Below are 21,140 nucleotides of genomic sequence, written 5' to 3'. Positions count from 1 at the left end.
ATAAAAAAAAAGTATCAGATTCATTCATTCAGTACTTCATTTCCAGTTACTCAGTATATTTAAGGCCTTATGCTGTTACTGGGGTTCAAAAGATGAGTGAAAAATGTCTGTGACACATGTGGTTTACAGTAAAGTCAAAGAGGGATATATATACATACAAATATTGTAGGTGGTAATTTTATTCTTTGGATTTACTCATGTGGGACATTAATAGATTTTCATAAGGTTTAAGAATAATCATTAGACCTATTCTTTCAATGGTTTGCTGTCTTGTCGTAGAATAAATGTGAATTTTGGTTCATCATGTTGAGATCGTCATACATTCTCAATTTCAGGTCACTAAATTTAACCATAGACTCCAATAGAATAATACTCTTTTTACTCTGAAGTTACATTTTACCTCCCTTAAGGATAAAGGTAGTTGCAGTGCAAGTTACAATACACTTATAATAAGAAGCTATATTTTATCCATTTTTGACTTTTGAACTTTTTTCATATTGTACTGGGATTAAATATATAAATTATTATAAATTAGGATAACCTACATGATTGAGGGCTTGAAGTGGTTAGATAGAAACATGTCTGAAAAACTAATCTCCAGAGATGTTTAGTGGTGTTATGAGAGAGTTATTAGTGTCACAATGGGAGGAATCTATTCTTGGCTCAAACTCCTATCGACGAAAGAATGCCAGTGTAACCCTTCCCTTTGCTACAGCATAGGAGGGACCCCAGATCATGGCAATGATTACAGTCATATAAAAGAGCAGGGATGTAGAGAGAATCACAGGGCAGAGCAAGCAGACAGAAACCTTTTTTTGGTACCAGGTAAAACAGCTGCCAGCATTTTGTTCAAGATATTGAAGAAAAGCAAAACCTTACAGAATCATTTACTAAAATGGAACAAAAAGTGACTTTTGAGAAATTTTATTTACAGTGAAAGAATAATCTCATGACCACAGAGATCTAATACAAGGATGATACGAGTTTAACACAGATTCCCCTGGAACAGAACTACAATTAGAAGCCATTTTCTTAGTCATAATTTTCATGATATCTTTACTGTGGAGAAAAATAAAAGTTGTCTTTAGATCCTAGGGTAAGCATACACAAGTGCACGCGTGCACACACACACACACACACACATGCACGCCTGCATTTTATTTAATAGAATTTGAGGGATAAATAGACCTCACATCCCAGGAAACTCTCCTTTGGTCCAAGGGTCACATGTTGGGAGGGATTTTGGTGAGGCAGTGGAGCATGACACCATAGTCATGAAAATGGTGGCGCTACATTGATTTATGTGATGTGACTCATCCCAAGAGAACCCAGCATATCTTTAGGAGAGTGGATTCTCAAGATCCTTCTCTCCAGCAGATATGTTTTATGGAAATCAGAACAGTGAAAATAAGGCAGCAGATGCAGAAGCATAAATGGGAAATTATAATGGAGAAAACATAAGAATTTAGAGAAGATATGGGGAAGGCCTTGAACTAAAGGGTAGGTTGACCCAGACATCCATGCATAAATGTCTTATTCTAGAGTTCTGGTTCCATCATGCTCAACAAACCCCTAAGTGTCTACCAAGTATCTGAATTAAAAAACTTCTACCAGACTAGGTGGTTTCAACCGATTGGAATAAGCATTCTAGTGCCCAGAGTAAGTCAAACCAGGTAAATAATAACCTTTTCAGCTTTCCCTTTTAGAAATATCTGGTTCTGCTGCATTTTATATTTCACTTTAAATTGCAAGACACCTACATGCATGCTTAAATTGGACAAAACCTTAATTATGTAGAGACTTAGCGTTCATTCAAAACCCATGGTTATTTTACCTTGCAATATTTTGGTTGTATTTCCTTGTAGAGCTGAAAGCAGTTTTTCAGTCTTTTCTCTCACTTTTGCACCTTAACCTTTCTTACAGGACATTTCTACCCAGCTTTCTTCTATTTTCCTGTACAGGGGAACACAGCAAAAATAAAAAGACAGCATATGAGTAAATTAAATAATTATTTCAATAAACATGTGTTTGTAGTCTACTAATGGTAGACACTAAATGTGTTACAAAAAATTAAGGATATTCTTTAGGGCACCAAGGAGATTGAACGATACCCATCTTCAACTGCTTTGAGTCTTCAAGACCTACTATTGCCTATTATATAAAGAAGGTACTGAATACATGTGCAGATACTGATCTGTGTTGGATTATATGGGACATTCCCTAATTTTCCTGTTAAGATGATTCATTAGGGGTTTGAGTGTGATTTAACGTAAAGATAAATATGGAAGACTTTCATGTCAATTACTCTGAAAACTAAAGAGTACAAGTTCCTTTCCTTCTGCCAGAGCCCATGTTCCTTCCCTTAAGGCAAACAAGATGAATGTTGAGGGCTTGGCTTTGCAAGGGCCTGCCTCTTTGACCCTAAGAGACATTCTTAAAAATAGAAATCATGAGAGGTTTTTTTTTTTCTCATTCACTAAAACTAATGTGGTTTGTAGAAACTGCATGTTATATATAAGCACGTCCAGTTGTATATTCTTTATAGGAAGTTTTGTTTGAGGAGTACCTCATATGTAGAAACTATTGAAACAGACAATATCAGCTGTTTACCTCAAAGAAGCAAAACTCTGCAGTGATTTCTGCAAAATTACCTCAATCTGAACTGGTTAAATGTGCCTCCATAACTGACAAATGGACCATAAGATGAATAGCACATTGAAGCAGACACAGCTAAGCCCTAATCACATGGCTCCCACAGCTCTCTGTGGTACCAAACGACGCAGTAGTTGTGGTATAATACAGACAACGAAATGCGACTTGCCTGTGGTTAGTAACTAATAATAAAATAATTAGGTTCTATCCATTACAGAGATGTTTCTGAGTGGAGGAGAAACCCAACAATGACAGAAAATTTGAACTAGGTTATGTGAAAGACAAGTGAGAAATTTTAGAAGAATGTAACTGTCTTAGGATTATTACCTACTTCTAGAGACACTTTTATATATGCTGAATTTTGGCTAAGAAAAACTGGTAAGAAATTGAGCCTGTGTATAGGGTCATATCTGGAATTGTGCTGCAGAAGCTGTGACCCACGAGAAATACAATGTTTTCTAGAATTCTTGGAGTACTACTTGATGCTTCCCCATGGTTGAGCAACCCAGTGGCCCTGTCTGGGTGGTTCATGCCAGAGGCCCTGCCACTTAACACTGTAGCAGTGTTAGGTGCCATAATACTATTGGTTTTTGTGCTTGCTTTCTGTGAGAACTGAGGGTATAAGACAGACCTGTGCTGTCTTATACCTTCAATTAAAAATAATTTTAGTAAGAATAAATTAGAAACTAAATCAAGGAAAGTTAAAAGCATATAATTAGGTATGCAATCAATTGATATGATGGACGAAGTCAAGATTTTCATTTGTTCCAATTCTGAGACAGTTGAGCCTTTTAAAATATGCAATCATGATATGAATAATAAATTACCAAGTATTAATGTCTATGAAACTATGATATACTTTAAATAAGTCATCCTGTCTTTGAAATTACTCCTGTAATTTAAAGCTACATATATGAAGTAGAAAAAGTAATATGCAATTTCCTTCCCCCTAAAGATATTAATGTACTAATCCCCAGAATCTTTGAATATTTTACCTTAAATGGCAAAGGACCCTTTGCAGATGTAATTAAATTAAGGATCTTGAGATGGTAAGATTATCCTGGATTATCCAGGTGGGCCCAGTGTGTTCTTACAAGAGGAAGGCAGGAGGGCCAAAGTCAGAGAGGGGAGATATGACAACAGTTCCAAAAACTGAAATGATGCACTTTGAAGATGGAGGAAGGGACCACAAGTCAAGGAATGCATGTAACATCTGAAAAAGGCAAAGGAATGTGTTCTTTTCTAGTCTCCAGAAAGAATGTAGCTCTGCTGATACCTTGATTTTGGCTCATATGACTCATTTGGGTATCTGACCTCGTAACTGTAAGAACATTAATTTGTGTCATTTTAAGCCACTACATTTGTGGTAATTTGTTACAGAAGCAACAGGGAACTCTTATAGTAAATGATTGTTGCTACCATTTTTGAAAATTCTAATTATTTGGACATATTTTATATCTTTCTCAAACTGAGGATAAGAAATGCCCTGTCTGCTTCACAAAATTACTGTGAATATCTCATGAGATGACCCACATGGAATACTTCAAAAAGTCCAACACACTACATAAATATGTATTATTATTGTTTCAAACAAAGCATTGATTTATCACTAAAATATAATATTTGTATTTCATTGTTGGGGTTGCTTAGATTTTATTCTGCTGAATAAGAACACATGACACATGTCTTGGTTTGAATTCCCTATGACAAGGATTTGAGTGTGAGTAGTTTGTTTGGAAGGTGACCCCAAAAATGTGCAGGGAGTAGGAAGTGAGACAGACAAGGAAAGGCAGCCAATACGGCTGGGGTTTAAATAATCTACTGCAGTGAGCCTGCTCCCTCTGCGTAGATCTGAGAGCCAGCTTAGAGCAGAGTTCTCCAAGAGGTTACTTCTGTGGATTAAGGAAACTGAGGAATCTACATCAATACCATAGTTGACGGTTGCTCCCTGTGACCAGTAATTCTCTGGCAAATCTGTTCTCCTCTTGGGAGACGTGACGAGGACTTTTTCCTTGACCAAACTGTAGTCAGGTTCCTCTGAGCCTTCTTTTCATCTAGGACTTGTTCTTGGCTTGCTGAGCCCTGTTTTAGCAAGAATCTCGCTAAGCCAGTCTAGCGAGATTTCCCCAAACCTTGATATGTAAACAAGTTCCTCTTCCCCGCCCTTGATACCCAAGTTTCTCTAAGTAACTTATCATCCACTGACCCCTTTGTGCTGCCCATTAGCAATAAATCTCCAACTGTCTCTATTATATAAAGAGTTGAGTTCAGTCTCTCTCCCCCATTGCAATAATCTTGACTCCTATTACAATAGACTGGAATAAAGTCTTCCTTGTCTATTTAACTCTATTAGGGGCACTTTTTCTTTGTCACAGGCATAACAATCTCAGGCTACCAGGAAAAACCCTCAGACAAAGAACTGCATGTGTTAGCGATTGGAGGTTGGGTCATTGTGCGTTGAATTGGTAAGGGCAAGGGAGCATGGGCAAGGAACTGGTACACTATCCTTTTTCTCAGAGACTGTGGTTTTAGAAATAATGATTATTGTTCTACTATTAACAGTGTCTCTGAACTTCAGTTTTCTCTTCTGTTAAGCAAAGATAATAATATCTACCTTGTAAGGTTGATGAGAAGATTAAATTAGTCAATGCATATAAATTCAAAACATCTAAAAGTTTTCTAAAATGCTTTTTGGTTGTTAATAGATATAGCTTGAACTTTGATTTAATTTCAAGCTGAAACAGAGGATTGAAGAGTCAAATGAAGCACACATCAGTCAGAGAGCCCTTACCAGTATTATGTTTTACTAATAATTTGAAGGAAACATATAGCCCAATGTGAACGGCCTTCTGCCTGTGTCTCTGAACTCACCTCTAACCTGTCTCTTTGCCTCCAATTGTTGAGCCAGTTCAGCCTTCTTTCCATTCCTAGAACTGCCAGCAAGCTCTTCAGGGCCTTTATACTACCTTCTCTTCAGAACACTCTGGGGGTTTTGCTTCCCTACTTATCTGCATCCTTCTTGTCCCTCAAATCTTAGCTTCTTGTCACCACTTCAGAGAGGTCTCCCCTAACCACCTATTCTAAAGTAGCCACCAGTAGTTCGCTGTAACATCCTAGCTTAATTCTTTCCATAGTATTTATTACTATCATATTTTTCTTGTTTGTCATTGAGCTGTGATTATCTGCATCACCTACCCCATCTCCACCAAAATACGGACTCCATTAGAGCAGGCTTCCTGTCTGTTTTGTTTCCACTAAACACCTCTGACACCTAAACAGTGTCTGGAATATAGTGAAAACACAATAAATAGTTGTCAAATGAGCAAATAGTGTGATAAACTTTCTCCTAAAAGATATAAAACATTGTAATCTGAATTTGCTATATTCATCCTATGCAAGTTATATAATTTGAACTGTTAAACTGTTTCAGCATATTTTAATGTACAAATTTCACTCTTTATTTTCATTTACTTAATCATACTTTATTCTGGCCATGTTGTTGCCAGAACAATGAGGAAAAGATAAGTTAGAGCTAGACTAGTAGCAATAAATGTCGGAAATGAAAAACAAATAGATGTCAAACATGTTGAAAAATCAATTTTAAAGGGCCTTTTATGGATTTATTGTGGACAGACTCTCCATATTCTCATCTAATCTATATGTAGTTGACAATTAATACTATCCAATGTAGGTAACTAATGAGAAAAATATAGTTCAAATATTTGCTTCTAAAATTCTCCACACAGTCTCTTAGATTCAATGGGGATATGCAGCAAGTTGTAAGTTTACTTTCAGGAGCTTTTTGAGAAGATAGACATACATCCAGGCTTTAAACTACTGAACACTTCATGTTGTTTCTTGATTTACTGAAAACTTCACGTTGTTTCTTGATGATTACTTTTTGATAGAATAAGATGGCCTAGTATAGTGCTTAAGAACCCAGAGGTAGTTCCAAACTGGATTTGAATTCAGGTTCTGTCACTTACCAGTTACATGGCCTTAAGTACATTGCACATCCTCTCTGTGCTTCAGTTTCCCCATCTGTATGATGAGTTAAAATAATATTTACCTCATAAGTTGATGTGAGTATTAAAGGAGGAAATGGAGGTATTATGGTCTAAATGTGTGCCCCAAAATTCATATGTTGAAGGCCCTAACCCTCAATGTGATGGTGTTTGAAGATGGGGCCTTTAGGAGGTAATAAGGGTTAGATTAGGTCATGAGGATGGACCCCCCTCATGACAGGATTATAAGAAGAAATTCCCGCCCCCCCTTTGCAACCATGTACCTAGGAAAGGCCACGTGAGGGCATAGCATGAGTTAGGCCATCTGCAAGCCTGGAAGAAAGCTCTCATCAGGAACCGAACCTACTAGCACCTTGTTCTTGGACTTCTCAGCTTCCAGAACTATGAGAAATAACTTTATTTTAAGTCATCCAGTCTATAGTATTTTGTCATGGCAGCCCAAACTCTAAAGGCAAGGCTTTATAACACTGCACTCAATAATACTGTTAAATATAATCATAGGTAACCATAATTATGAATAAAATACACCAAGATGAAACATTGTAAGGAAAGAACTTTTTCAGTTTAAATTGGGGAGAAAGGAGTTAAAACAGCTGGCCTGCAACCTACCCCTCTCCTGATGACCATGGTAATATTTGTGACTAAGAGAGAAGGCAGGTGACCAGGCTTCTCTTCCTGGAAATATGGTAACTGGATCTCTGGGCAAATATACTGATGATACATGCTGGGAGGAATATCCTTAAATTTGGAATGCTCTTAATAGTATGTTCCTGTTTGGGGATTTCTAATGGTATGAATCATGGCTCCCAAAAAAGAAAAAAATTGTGTAATCCATATGCTCCCAATCAATGAGCAACCCATGTACCACTTAGAGACCTCATAGACTATCCTGGGCCAAAGAGCATGTGTCTGATGCAAGATAAAAGACATGTGTAGCCACATAGGTACCCCAGACTTCTCCCCACTTTTCTTATGCCTCACAATTACATGTTTTATAATTCTAGGGAAATTGGAATTCTTATTCAAGTGTGATGTTGAGCCACTTCAGCAGGGGAGTGATATGATGAGACAGATTTTAAAGGTCACTCATGCTGCTATGTGGAGAATGGATCATTGAGGGTGTCAGCTGAGGCTGGGTTTGGCTGCATGTAGTAGAAATCCCGATAATAGTAGCTTAAATAAGATAAGTTTTTCTTCTTTTTCTCACATAACACAATATCCAGAGGTAGGCAGTCTAAATGGATATAGCTATCTTTGCAGTTTCTTTCTTTGGTCTTTTTAATCATAGTCAGTATTAGCCCCAAGTATCAGGAAAAGAACAAAGAAGCCCAAAGAGCAGAAAGGCATTCTGCCAGTTGAGTTGTGACTTATTTAAGCAGCTTTATCAGAAATCTCACCCAAAAACTTCCACTTACAACTCACCGGCCAATACTGTGTATGTGGCCAACACTACTTGCAGGAGGACTGTTTCTGAATTTTCAGCTAGGCACATTGCTGCTTCTGTTGAAATTGTGGCTAGCTGCTCATTTGTCTAAGTTTCTGTTTTCTTGCCTATAAAATAATGAGAAGAACAACAACAAAAGTAATGATGAATGTTTACTTCATTATGGTGAGCTAAAGAGCTTTAAATGAGATGATGAAAGCACAGTATGGAGCAAATGCACGGAATGTAGCCAAGTTCAACTAATACTATTTATTAGAATGTAAACTCCATGAAGGTGGGAATCAAGTCTGCTTCATGCAAGTGTTTAATAAATATTTGTTGGATATTGAATACATAAATGCAGGAGGTAAACTCATGGAGTTTAGAGGGTATGACTGTGGTTGCACCACAGTTAGTAGAGTGTATACATTTGTGTTAAAAATAAATGCAGGAGGGGAAAAAAAACACTAACAGAGTGCTTTACAAACATATAATTAACTGAGCCCAGCTTAGGCTCTCATTGCATTCTCTGGATTTTTGGAAGAAAATTCATTGCTGGTAATGTTGTCCCTGGAGTATTGCCAAGATGCAAAAATATCAATTTGCTCCAAGTGATGTTCTGTGAAAACAGGGTAATGCAAAAGAAGAAAGAATTTAACTGTTAAAATTCAAGAGCTCTGAGTTAGTTAAAAAGAAGGCCAAGCACCCCTGTACAATTTTTAGATTTTTTTTCACTTTAGGGGAATAATTCACAATTGCCTGAGAAAACAAAACAAAACAAAACAAAACAAAAACTAACCATCTTGTTAACCCAAATTACATTCCAAAGAGGTAGGTTATTTTTCTTAAGAAATGTATCAATAGCTCTTTAATTTTCAAACCATTTTTATGAGGTCTTTGTTTTTGCTTTTTCTGCCTTGAATAGCTACATAGCGGGGGCTGCTAACCATTTACTAGCTTATTATCATATAAATCTAAATTTCAAGCTCTATTTGTTTCCAGTTTTTCCTTTTTTTTTTTTTTTGGTTTCATGCCATTACACCTTCATCTTTTAGAAACAAAAATGATAGTCACTGACCAATTTTTAAATAGTAAACTTTCCAAAGGCCAATTAATAGATGAGGGTTTCTGAAGAAGAAGAACAAGGGTATACACATTCCTATCTTTGTGGTAGAAGTCATAAAATAACTCACGGAACTAATGAGGAGGCTCTTGAAGGACATGCAAATGAATTTAGATTCCATTTTTTTTTTTGAACTTTCGGAGCCATTGAAGGATTTTGAGCAGAGATACAACACATTCAAATTTTTTGGCTAAAAATACAATTCTGCCTGTAGGATAAAGGGTGACGGATTGAGGTAATCATGTGATAGTAGAGGCAGAGTTAATAAAGTAGGATATTGACCTGGTCAAGAATGGTACAATTCTGAATTAGGGCACCAGTAGTATAGATGCTTATGAATGAGAGAGTTTAAGTCATATTTTGATAGTGAGTCAACCACACTAAAAAGAAATTAGATATGCAGAAGTAAGGAAGAGGAGAAAACTAGAGAGAGCTCTAATTCTTTGTAGCAAACAGTTAGATGGTGTCATTCACCTGAATAATGAAGATAGGAATGAGTCTGAGGAGAAAGACATTTGAAGTATCTACTGGTGTCCAGTAAGAAGTTGAATACAGTGTTTATAAAATCCAGGAGAGACATTTGAGCTGTAGATACAAAAGCAGTGGGACATAAGAGTTGCCAGCGTACAAGGGAAAAGGATTCCCTGGCAGAGTGAATGGCCTGTGCAAATATGTGGGCACATGGAACAGTTAGATAAATGTGGGAACTAGATGGAGTTTCACACCAAATTGTGTGTGAGACTAAAGAGGCAAGCTGTGTCCAGATTTTAAAGAGAGAAATCTGGTATGTCAGGTATCCCAAGGGGCTAGGAATTTATCTTGCAATTAATGGGAAACCATTGAAAGGTTTTTAATGGGGAGTGATCCGATACCATCAGGCAATTATGAAGGATGGAATGTGCGGAGTCTAGCTGGAAAGAGGAAGACTAATTAGGAAGCTCTTGCAATCACTTGGTGAGAGATAATGAGAGTGTTTACTAAGATAGCAGCAGAGGAAAAGGATGTGAGGACAAAGAGTGGAGATATATTTAGAATTAGTTGGATATGAAGGCAGAAGGAAAGCGAGTGGTCAAGGATGATGTGCAGTGTTCTTATTTGGGTGATTGGATGAATAAATAGTAACATTATCAATTGTGAAAGATAATGGGGTGGGGAGAAAGAGTAAAAGAAACTGAAGATATGACCAAATAATGAGGAAGAAATTTGAAAAGAAAGTAGTGTGGGGAACATCAAGACTGTAGGGAATTTCAACAAGTGGCCAGTGATGCTAAATGCTTCTCGTGGCCAAATAATTTAAGAACTAAAAATTTTCCCTCTGATTTAACAACCAGAAGAACGGTTTCTGGGTGAAAGCAGCTTCAGTGAGGTGGTACGGACAGAAACCAGACTTCTGTAGGAGGAGGACAAAGGGAGGAAGTGGTAATAGTCTAGACACCTTCTTCAAGAAGTGTAGAAAATTATAAAAGAGGGAAAGACAGAAACAGAGTAGAAAATGCGACTATAGAATAAATCCATCTTTAAAATTTTCTTGACTGAGTGATAGGTTATATATATATGTATATATACACACACACACGTTTATGTGTTATGTATATTTGCTAATATTTTTGTATAGACCAAATTAAATTTTTAGTCACAATGAGAATGATTTAGGTAATTAAAAGTAGGACATAAAGTAATAATATTATATGCTATAATTTATTATACAGTGAATCATTTAAAATGATAAAAAGTAGCTCATAAAGATAATAATATTAAATATCAATATCAAACTAATTATATCATTGTCTTACTTTTTACTTTGAAAAAGTTATATATTTCAAAAATTTTTTTAAGAAAAAAAATCCTGCTTAAGAGGAAATCCTCCCCCACTGCTTATATATCCCATATGTTATTTATTTTTTAGCAATAGGATAATTATTTCCAGATTCCTATTTAACCTCTGAAGGCCCCTGGAATGTTTACTTTACTTGGGCTTTTGTCTTATTGTTGTGGTGCTAAGTATTTCTTTAGAGTGTGATTTTGGATACCCAGGATTAACAATCGTAAAACAACAGAGTCCTCTCATCAAGCAAACCAAATCCCCAATAACTTCATGGCTTAATAAGGCAAAAATGTTTCCCTCTTGTTTAAAAACAGAGAATATCAGCTATGTTGGAATTGACTATGTCATTCTTCTGATCTTTGATTTTCACCATTTAATTTTAAAATATCTATGTATTTTCTTTTTGTTGTAAGGAAATTCCATTCATTTTTGAAAGTATATCCAATTTAGACCAGATAATATAAAATTTTTAAATATTGGATATTTGTCATAAAAGCATTTTTAAAAATTCTTATGTACAGAAAGTGTATTCTTCACATTCATATTCTAAACCATCTCCCAGAAGCTTTACTTATTCATTAGTTCATTCATTACACGATTCTTATTTTGCATCTGTGTGTACCACGTGTTCAGATGCTAAGGGATTCATCAAAACAACACATGTGAAAATCCCTTAGCTTTGCAGCTTCCTGAATTTCTTAATCCCAAATAGATTCCTAACTCTAGATCCTGCGTATGGATGCCTCTATACCTGTGCGCAGATGCCCGGCACATGATGCCCCTTCTTGCAAAAGCCCTCCTCACTCCTCTCAGGCTTTGACATCTCACACTCAGCATAACTCCCTTTTGCATGTGAATACTATCAGGGAAAAAATGGTTTACTTGACTCAGAGGTTAAAGGCTTGATTCAGCTGGTGCACATTCAGAAGCGCCTGAGGAGCATCAAAGTAACTCCCTTAACTGAAGCAGGACTGGAGTTTTATAGGGTGAGGAGAGAAGGGGTGAACATGTACTTGCAGTCTGGCTCAAGTTGAAGTTTTCTTCATCTTTAACCGCTACAAAACCTTTAGTGGAAAAGATTGAAGATTGTTCTCTTTTCATGCCTCTTGCTAGAGATCATTGTTTCAGTTCCCTCCTGGCAACTGTCAGACCAGTTCTTTTGAAAGATGTTTTTGCAATTTCTGCAGTGTTTCAAGGTTTAGAAGTAGAGGAAGTAGCAAAAAAAAATTAATAATAATGGGAAAGGGCTGGAAAAATAGAGGAGAAAAACAGCTAGTGAGTCAAGGGTTGAAACAAGAGAATCTGGGGTCTGTTTTAATCCTTTTACCATGCCAAGAGGGTCACTTTGGCCAGTTCTGACACCTCATGCAGCAGGGCAGCTTCTATACGGATGTTCCTGTCCCTCTGATTGAGTTTCAATAACCCTGCCCTGAGCCAGCTTCCTTCATCCCCACGGTCACAGATGTCTCACTCACTCTGCCCAGGTTCAGCATAAGCGTTAGGAGAAAATTGTTGGAGAAGGAAATAATGGAGAGGAAGAAAAGGGAGTAAGAGTGGGGCTGTGGGGGAGAGGAAACTTAACTACTTTTCTTAAATTCTCAAACCACTGAAATGTCATTCCCCTTTATGAAACTTCAATAGTGCTCTTGAACTTTCACAGTATAATTTAAGATCAGTGACTACACAGTCAGAAAGATCCAGATTTCTAGTTCACTCTTTGCCACTTAGGCCATTTATGCCCTTCAGGAAAATACTTTCTCTCTCCAACCTCATCATCAGTTACATATGGATCATTGTAGTGGTCAGTTTTATTCTGGATGAAAATTGACAGAAATACAAATCTAACTTTTGCTCAGAAAAGGAAAAATTAGAAGCTCATGGAACTTGAACATAGGAAAGGAAAGCTAGTGCCAACAAAACAGAACCCAAGGGCTGGATAGATCCTTCTCAGAGCTTTGTCTTGTTTCTTCTTTTTTTTGTGTGTTGATTTCCTTCTCTACAACTGTCTGTAGGACTGTAGTTAGGCCTTTTCTTTATAAAAGGGATTAGGGCACCGATATCCTTGAATTTATAACCCATCTACTAACATCAGAGGGAGAAGTTTCTTTTACCTATCAAATGCAGCCAGGAAAGAAAACTAGGGATGAATGTATAATCTGGCCTAATTTGGGCCACTTACCTGTTCTCAAGTCAATCACTGTGGCCAAGAATATGGGGCATTATGTCTAGATTATCTGCTTACTCTTGTGACCAGAGTAAGTTGTCAGTACTAGAGTCTTGCTGGGCAAACCAAGACAAAGGTAATTACTCACCTTGTATAATTTCTATAAGGATTAAATGTGATAATAAAAATGCAGCCAGTATATTAAAAGAAGGGGACTCAACAGAGAGCAATCATAAGGCAACTCTATTCCATTCCTTTTCCCATTGGCCTTACAATTCCTCTTGGTCTAGTTTTTCTGTTTTCTCTATACTTGGGTTAAATTAGGTTGTACAATCTTCCTCACTCATTTTAATCATAAGAAAAATCTCATTTTAGTTAAAATGCACATTCTAGTGCAATGTAGTATAATTCTAGTGAATGTAACTTAAAACCTAATCAAACCTAAAATTTTATTCACCATAGATAAATGAACTGTTTGTTACCTCCTCAGATTTATTCTTCTCACCCGCTAGCTGGCTGTCTTAGTCCATTCAGGCTGTTAAAACAAAAATACCATAGGCTGAGTAGCTTTAATCGCGAATATTTATTTGTCACAATTCTAAAGGGTGAGAGGTCCAAGATCAAGGCATTGGCAAATTCAGTGTCTGATGAGATACAACTTCCTGGTTCACAGATGGATGCCTTCTTGCTGTGTCCTCATGTGGTAGAATTGAAGAGAGAGTTCTCTGAGGTCTCTTTTACAAGAACACTAATCTCATTTATAGGAACTCAACATTTACAATCTAATCACCTGCAAAGACCTCCCCCCACTGCTAATATCATCACTTTGAGGCTAGGATTTCAACATATAAATTTTGAAAGGGATGCAAACATTCAGTGACCATGGTTTCTAATCTCTGAATTTTACCCAAGGGAAAAGGGGACCAAGGTAAAATAGGGCAAAGTAACTGGCACTGTTGTAATATGGCTGGTCCCATCACTGAGCAAAGAGCAGTAGAATCTTATAGGCTGGCAAAACTGACTTTTTCATTAGTGGTTTTGCACATTCTTTAAACATTTCTCTGCAAGAAACTTCCAACTGCAATTTCATTGATTCAGGGAATGCTTTTTCTGGCAGTCATTTTCAAGTTCCTTCCCATTCTTCAGGCTTTCCTAGTCAACTTTCTGATGAATCACTTGACCCCTCCCAGGGGCCTTCTTGAATGAGTTCCCTTCCAAGATGGTCCAGGTTCTCTCTTTCTCATTTGGCCTCAATTTAGTCCATGATAAGTTCAAACTATCGAAATACAATTTTAAGAGCATAATCAACAAGACTTTCATGTAAAGTGAACACATGGGAGTTAATGGGGAACAAGTAGAATGGTAAAACCAATTCAGAACGTTTGAGAAATTGAGTATTTATAAATACTAAAGAAAAATGTTAGAAAAGATTTACTAAGCTAGATACAAAACTAGTCAATTTCTTCAAGATCAATAAAACTATAACCTCTGGGTCTGTGTTTTCTAGTAGACAGAAATGGTATGTATCTTTCCTAAACAAACTATGCAGGTGAATATGTAATTTCACAGACTCTGGACCCTAATGACAAAAGAACACTCTCAAAATAATTAAATAATTCTGAGGCTAGCCATTTGTACAGTGTTTCAGTGCAGCATAGAAAGGACTTCGGGTCCTTCTTTAGCATTGTTTCCTAGTTCTGTGTAATTTTTCTGAATTATGTGTTTATCTTGCTGTCAGCAGAAATGCAGTTTCCCTTACTGCAGTGCCTATATTTCTCTTTGTTTTGCTCCCTCAGGAAATCTAGCGAATCTTTATGCCCTAACCTCCAGGGGCCTATATGCCAAAATGATATTTAGGCCTCAAAAGGCCTAAGGTGGAGAAAGCACCCCCTTCTCTCCCAAGGGTGGAGGGAGTGCCTGAGGAGACAGCTACAGCATAGGCTTCAAAAGGATGCTCCCATAGACTCGTTAGCCTGATGGAATAGGTGCGGGGTGGGTAATCAAGATTGGGATCAGAACAGCTTTACTCACCCTTTCTTACGTTGTCCTGAAATCACTTTGCTCTAGGGTGTGGGAGTACTTGCTGTCTGTTATATTGGTCTCGTCCTTTAGTATTTTGTCTAAATTTCTAGACAGCAAGACTTGGTTTTAACATCCTCTTGTTTGTGAAGTGCTCAGTACCAAGACCAGGTGACTGAGGGGGAGTGCTTCCTTAAATTCTGTGTCCTAACAGCCTCTGTGGTCCCGCCTTAGTCCCAGCCCATCTCAGTAAAGTCCTTGGTATTTAATAAGTGCTACATAAATGATCATAATCTGAATTTTATTACTGTTACTGTTCTTGCTACCTACCCAGAGAATAAAAAGCTTACTTTTTTTTTAACTTGGTACAGATGTCCATATACGATCTTTTCTGAAATTTCCTTTTCAGACTCACCATCAGTGATTTTTTTTTTCTACCAGTCCTGTCTCCTGTGCACCAGCCGCACCAGAGTAGCTATTAACATAGACATAATGGTTAAGAGCATGCAGTTTGTGGTCAGACAGAATTGAATCTGAATCCAGCTACATAAATTATCACTTAAGACCTTGGACAAATTACTCAACCCCTGGAAATTTCAGTTTTCTTATATCTAAAATAAGGGTACTAGAAAATTTCAGTCCTCAAAGTCTGTTATGAGATTAAAGGAGATAACGTACTTGAAATGCTTGGTGTACGTGCTCCATAAATGATGACTATACTTCTTATGACTGAGTTCTTGGCTTTTTGTTAGTACCTTTCTGACCTTGTTATGCTGCTACTTCTGACTCAAATGATTTACTCACCTTCTCCTTTCTTGAGAATGTTACTTGTCTTATAAATGCACCTCAGGTATGGCCTCATTTGACTTCCCTATGTTCCACTAGAACCTTTTCATATACATCTATTGTGGCAGTTCTTTCATGTATCATAAGTTATTCTTAAAGCCTTCTTAAGAGATGAACTGATTTTTGTTATTTTTTGTATTGACAGAAGGCAACACACAGGCATTTGATAAGTTTATAGAAGAAAAAAAGGCAGAATATATAAAATATTAATATATATAAAAGCTATTTCTAAATCTCTAAATCTTGAATACTCATACCTGTCTTTGTAGATATAGTGTCCCTCATTCCACTCCCACTCACCTTTAATCCTCATAGCACTTTCTTTTTATGTGTCCTACGTAGTCTGTCTTTTGTTAATAAATTTTTATATGCTTATCTGCCTTAATATTGTTATAAAGAAGTTAACATACCAAGGAGCCCAACTGATTAATATGCTTTTCTTCTCGAGATAAATGAAGCTAGTATAAGGTATAAGGAGTGAGATTTAAGGCCCTTGTAAATAAACCACTTATATATATTTTTTTGCTTTTCACAACTTATCTCTTTTGTCGTTTTAATTTCTTTCATTTTCATTGATTATTTGTAGCTTATTTTATAAGACTCAATTATTTAAGAATCAGGATTCAATTTCTGGTCCCTGTTCTGTTGTATGATTTTGGGCAAGTTGCTCTCTGTCTCAGGTTCTCATCTATACAAATAAGAGACAAACTTTAATCGAGGTAACACAGACTTATTTGACCATGCTACCTGTTATCTTCAAAATTTATGTTAACATCATAGAAATTGTTTCTGGAGAATCCACTTCGCCAAAGGGTGTTCTAAAACATCAAACCAATGGCTTAAGTCACATGAAGCAAAACTAAGAAATAAAACTATTGGAATGACACACAAAGTAGCCATTACTTCCAGACAGTATGTTTGTAGACTTAAATTATCCAAAGAGAACGCATGAAAAATCTTATGAGAATTAAATGAAGTTGCTACCTGAAAGGTAAATAAAACTTAATAATTTGACTTTTGCTTTTGACTCTTTAGAAAGTACAATAGAAATAGGCACTCTACCACTGAGCTAGACCTTCCCCTTGGAAACTGAGTTATAAAAGTATGAAGGGCATGCAGGAGGTTTCTGGTTTGGAGGGGTTGATAGGAAGATGTGAAGGAAGAAGATGCCAGAAAAGGTAACAGCATCTGCAAAGGCCATAGAGGGACTAGAAACAGGCCTGTTGAAAGCTATGCAGAAAGACTAAGAAGCCAGAGCATATAATGGGGAGAGAAAGGTAACATGTATCTGGAGTGAATTTCTGAGTGTATAAAAATATAAGATTTCAAGTATATAAAAATGTAAAAATTTATGCATATAAAAGTCACTTATGCTAAAGTGTAAATGACAAACTGAAGAAAGTATTTGCCTCAATAGTCTTATTTACAAAATGTGTGTGCAAATTATTTAAGAAATGTATGTAGCTTTACATATAAATGGACCAAGGAAATGAACGGACACCAGGACAAAGAGAAAATACATAAATCTAATGAACATGGAAGATATTTAATCTCACTTGTATTGAGTGGATGACTATATCGTATTTACAAAGGTTTAGTAAGGAAAATATTAATTGGTGCAGGTAGAGGTGAGCTAGAATGAGTATTTGGCTGGTGAGAGGGAACTTCTTTTTAAAAAGCACTTTTTTGTCATTATATAGCAAAGTTCTTAAATAATGTAAACATTATTTGACACTGTGATTCTATTTCATTTATCAATCAATCCATCTATCCACCCAAATCTAACTGAGCATCTACTCTGTATCCAAACACTAAGGAGAAAATTTCCATTACAGGAAGGAATGGAATATTAGGTAGAATAATGAGAAGGGGTATTTCAACAAATACATTACTTTTCACAAGTTGACACCTAAATGTTCTCAAGCAGTTTACATATAGCTACTGTAAATAAGTAGAGCTAATGTACACACACACACACACCCTTACTCAAGGGGTTATTGGGAAATTTTTCTAATTATTTTATCATTCAACTGACTTTTAGGCAAAATCTACTGGTAAAAACATACTAGAGAAACAAATCAGTGTTCAATTTCATCTTATCATGGGCTCTTTTGAGAACAGAATTAAATGTTTTGCTTTTTATTTTCCTTGAAAAAATAGTTTGTATGTGAAAGCAGAGTTTAAATTAGTTACTGACAAAAGGAATATCCCATTGTCTGGAGTCAATTATATGCTTAAATAGATGGAATGACATTCATGGTAGGCAATTTGTTTCACATTCCTTCTCACTAGAGTATAATAAGTTTTAGTCATCTGCATTTACAGGGTACAACAAAAGAGAAAGGATCGATCTCTTTCCAAAATATTTCAATGTAGAATGATACAGATTAAAAAGAGAATATTATGTTCTCTTTTGAGAACTCTGAGGGACAATTTGATTTCTCATAATTTATCTAAATCATAAGTACTTTACTTGACAATTTAGAATTAGGGTTAAATCTATGAAATGATTTCAGTGGAAGAAAAAATATGAACATGTGTTGTCTTTTAAAATGTTTCTCACACTTGAGCTTCTATTTCAACGGAAGCTGCCACCATAGTCCACATGCATATCACTTCACACTCAAGATTATTATAAAACTGTAACTGTTCTTTTTCCATTCAATCTGCCTTACATACTGCCACCAGATTAATTCCGCTGAAATACATCACTTTTATTATGTCACTCTGCTACTCAAATATTCTCTGTCATCTGCAGGATAAAATTCACATTATTTTGAAAGACATTCATAATTGCCTCCCATACAGCCTCAAGCCTTGTATGTTATTAAAGTTGCTGGGTATACATGTGCCAAATGCTAAATGTGTTTATCATAAGGACATAATAGAGATGTGAATAGAGATTTTTATACAAAGAGGCTCACTGTAGCATTATCTCCCAAATCAGAAAACATCTAAATAGGGGCTAAATTTAAGTAGATCAATATGATAGAATAGTATGCAGCTATTAAGAGGCATATTGTTAAAGATTATCTAATAATACAGGAAATGCTTACTCATATTGTTTAATAAAAAAGAATGATACAAAACAAATGATGCAAAAAGAATGATATACAGAAAAAAATACAGGTACACTATATATATATTTCAAATGAAAATGAATTTATGCCACTATAATAAAATACTGAAAAGGGTCATTCCCAAGTGTGGGATTATAACTGGTTTTTAAATATTTCTTCTTTATATATTTTCTTGTTTTTTAAATTCCTTCTAAATTAAACATATATTTTAGCTTCTGATAACTTATTTTTATTTGTAACATACATAATGAAAGTATACAATATTTATTCTTTGTTCTTCATGACCAAAATTGTTATCTCTAGAATAAATAAGTTTAACTAATACTTACTAGGCATTTATTAGGTCTCAGACACCATACTGGGCACCAGAGGTAAAACACAGTTTATGCCCTTAAGGCATGCATCCTCAGTAAGACAGTTAGACAAGTGTAGTTGTTTGTTAGGCTGCCATAACAAAATACCACTGACTGGATAGCTTAAACCAGAGACATTAATTTTCTCACAGTTCTGGAGGCTAGAAGTCCAAGATCAAGGTATTTGACAGGGCTGGTTTCATTCTGAAGTCTGTCTGCCTGGCTTGCTTATAGTTGCCTTTCTGCTGTGTCCTCAGATCGTCTTTAGTCTTTCCCCTGGGCATGCAAGTCTATCTGCATGTCTCTTGTGTGTTCATCTCTACTTCTTGTAAAGACACCAGTCAGACTGGATTAGGGCCCACCCTAACAGCCTCATTTTAACTTAATTACCTCTTCAAAGGCTGTATCTCTAAATGTAGTCATGTTCTGAGGTTCTGGGGTTTAGGGCTGCAACATATGAATTTTGGGGGGATACAATTCAGCGCCTAACAATAAATTAAAATCTAACCTCAGTATTTGCTAACGATGGCAATGTGGTGCTAGTGTATGTATAGGTACACTACTCTTTCTGAGGAAGGAAAAATCATTCTTTTTAGGAGGTACTCAAGGGAGGTTTCATTGAGAAGGTGACATTTGAGGAGAATTTTGAAAGATAAATGAGATTTTGCCAGTTTCTAATTGATAGAAACATGTACCATAATTGTAATTGATTCATATAGCATAATACTTGTGAAAATGTAATTCTAACAAAAGATAAGAAAGCATAATTCTATTTTATGTCATGTGGATTTTACTTATTTTGGTCAGGAACCCACTGTCCTTGGGTAAAAATAAGTCAACGAATCCATCTATATTGACAATGCTGATAATGTCTTTCACATTTTTTTCTGGGCAAAAATTAATATCTGAGTGATTAAGCTGAAATGAGAAAACAAAAGCTTCTTGGTAGAGCAGCTCCTTTTACAACTTATGCAGCCAAGTGTAAGGAAGACATTGAAGTTCACAAAAGTCATAAAGTAGGGATGTGATGGAGTTAAGGACCCTGCATTTCTAAAAAGATTCCAGCATCATTCTAATGGTATCCAGGTTTAGAACAAAAGTCAGAGTGTTACTGGTCCTGCCATCAGGAAGCAGCATGGTTGAAGACCAACCTCCCCTATGATGATTCCCCTTGCCCTGAAAATGTTTATTATCTGCATGTCTCTTGAACCTTAAATACAGTTTAATATCTTGATTTGTTTTAATATTGTTACTTCATGTATAGATGATTTCTTGACTGAACTGTAAGCCTCTCAAAGGCTAGAACCACATCTTTAAGGGTTTTTTTTTTTCCCCTACATCCTGCAGAGTCCTTTCCCCAGTGCTATGCACAGTAAGTCTCAGCTGATATGTAGAGAAGGAACACATGCATGAGTAAGATTGCCATCTAATCTCACATGCGAATCTGCACCTCAGACTAGAGAACTGTCTCAGACAAAGGCAGTATTCTTTACAAAGACATAAGAAATCCTCAGTGTCCATAAAAGCATCTGGAATTATCATTGTATTTCCTTAGATGTTTTTCAGAGCTATATTGCTGACTGATAACATCTCTTACCACCCTGACTAGCCTGTCTTACACACTGAACAG

At 36.2% G+C, this 21,140-nt stretch overlaps 2 long non-coding RNA genes across 2 annotated transcripts in view; one reads left to right on the top strand and one right to left on the bottom strand.

Moving 5' to 3' along the window:
• LOC140699347 (uncharacterized) overlaps positions 1-21,140 on the top strand; it is a 300,931-nt gene that overhangs the window by 9,772 nt on the left and 270,019 nt on the right. The window lies entirely within an intron of this gene.
• LOC140699348 (uncharacterized) overlaps positions 1-21,140 on the bottom strand; it is a 37,058-nt gene that overhangs the window by 7,634 nt on the left and 8,284 nt on the right. Inside the window, exon 2 of the long non-coding RNA XR_012077461.1 lies at positions 1,835-1,953. This is a non-coding gene — a long non-coding RNA (uncharacterized lncRNA). The remainder of the gene's footprint in view (positions 1-1,834; positions 1,954-21,140) is intronic.

Source organism: Vicugna pacos, chromosome 11 (assembly GCF_048564905.1).
Source record: "Vicugna pacos chromosome 11, VicPac4, whole genome shotgun sequence".
NCBI lineage: Eukaryota > Metazoa > Chordata > Mammalia > Artiodactyla > Camelidae > Vicugna > Vicugna pacos.
Note: the sequence above shows the minus strand (reverse complement) of the source record. Positions and strands in the feature narration are given on the sequence as shown.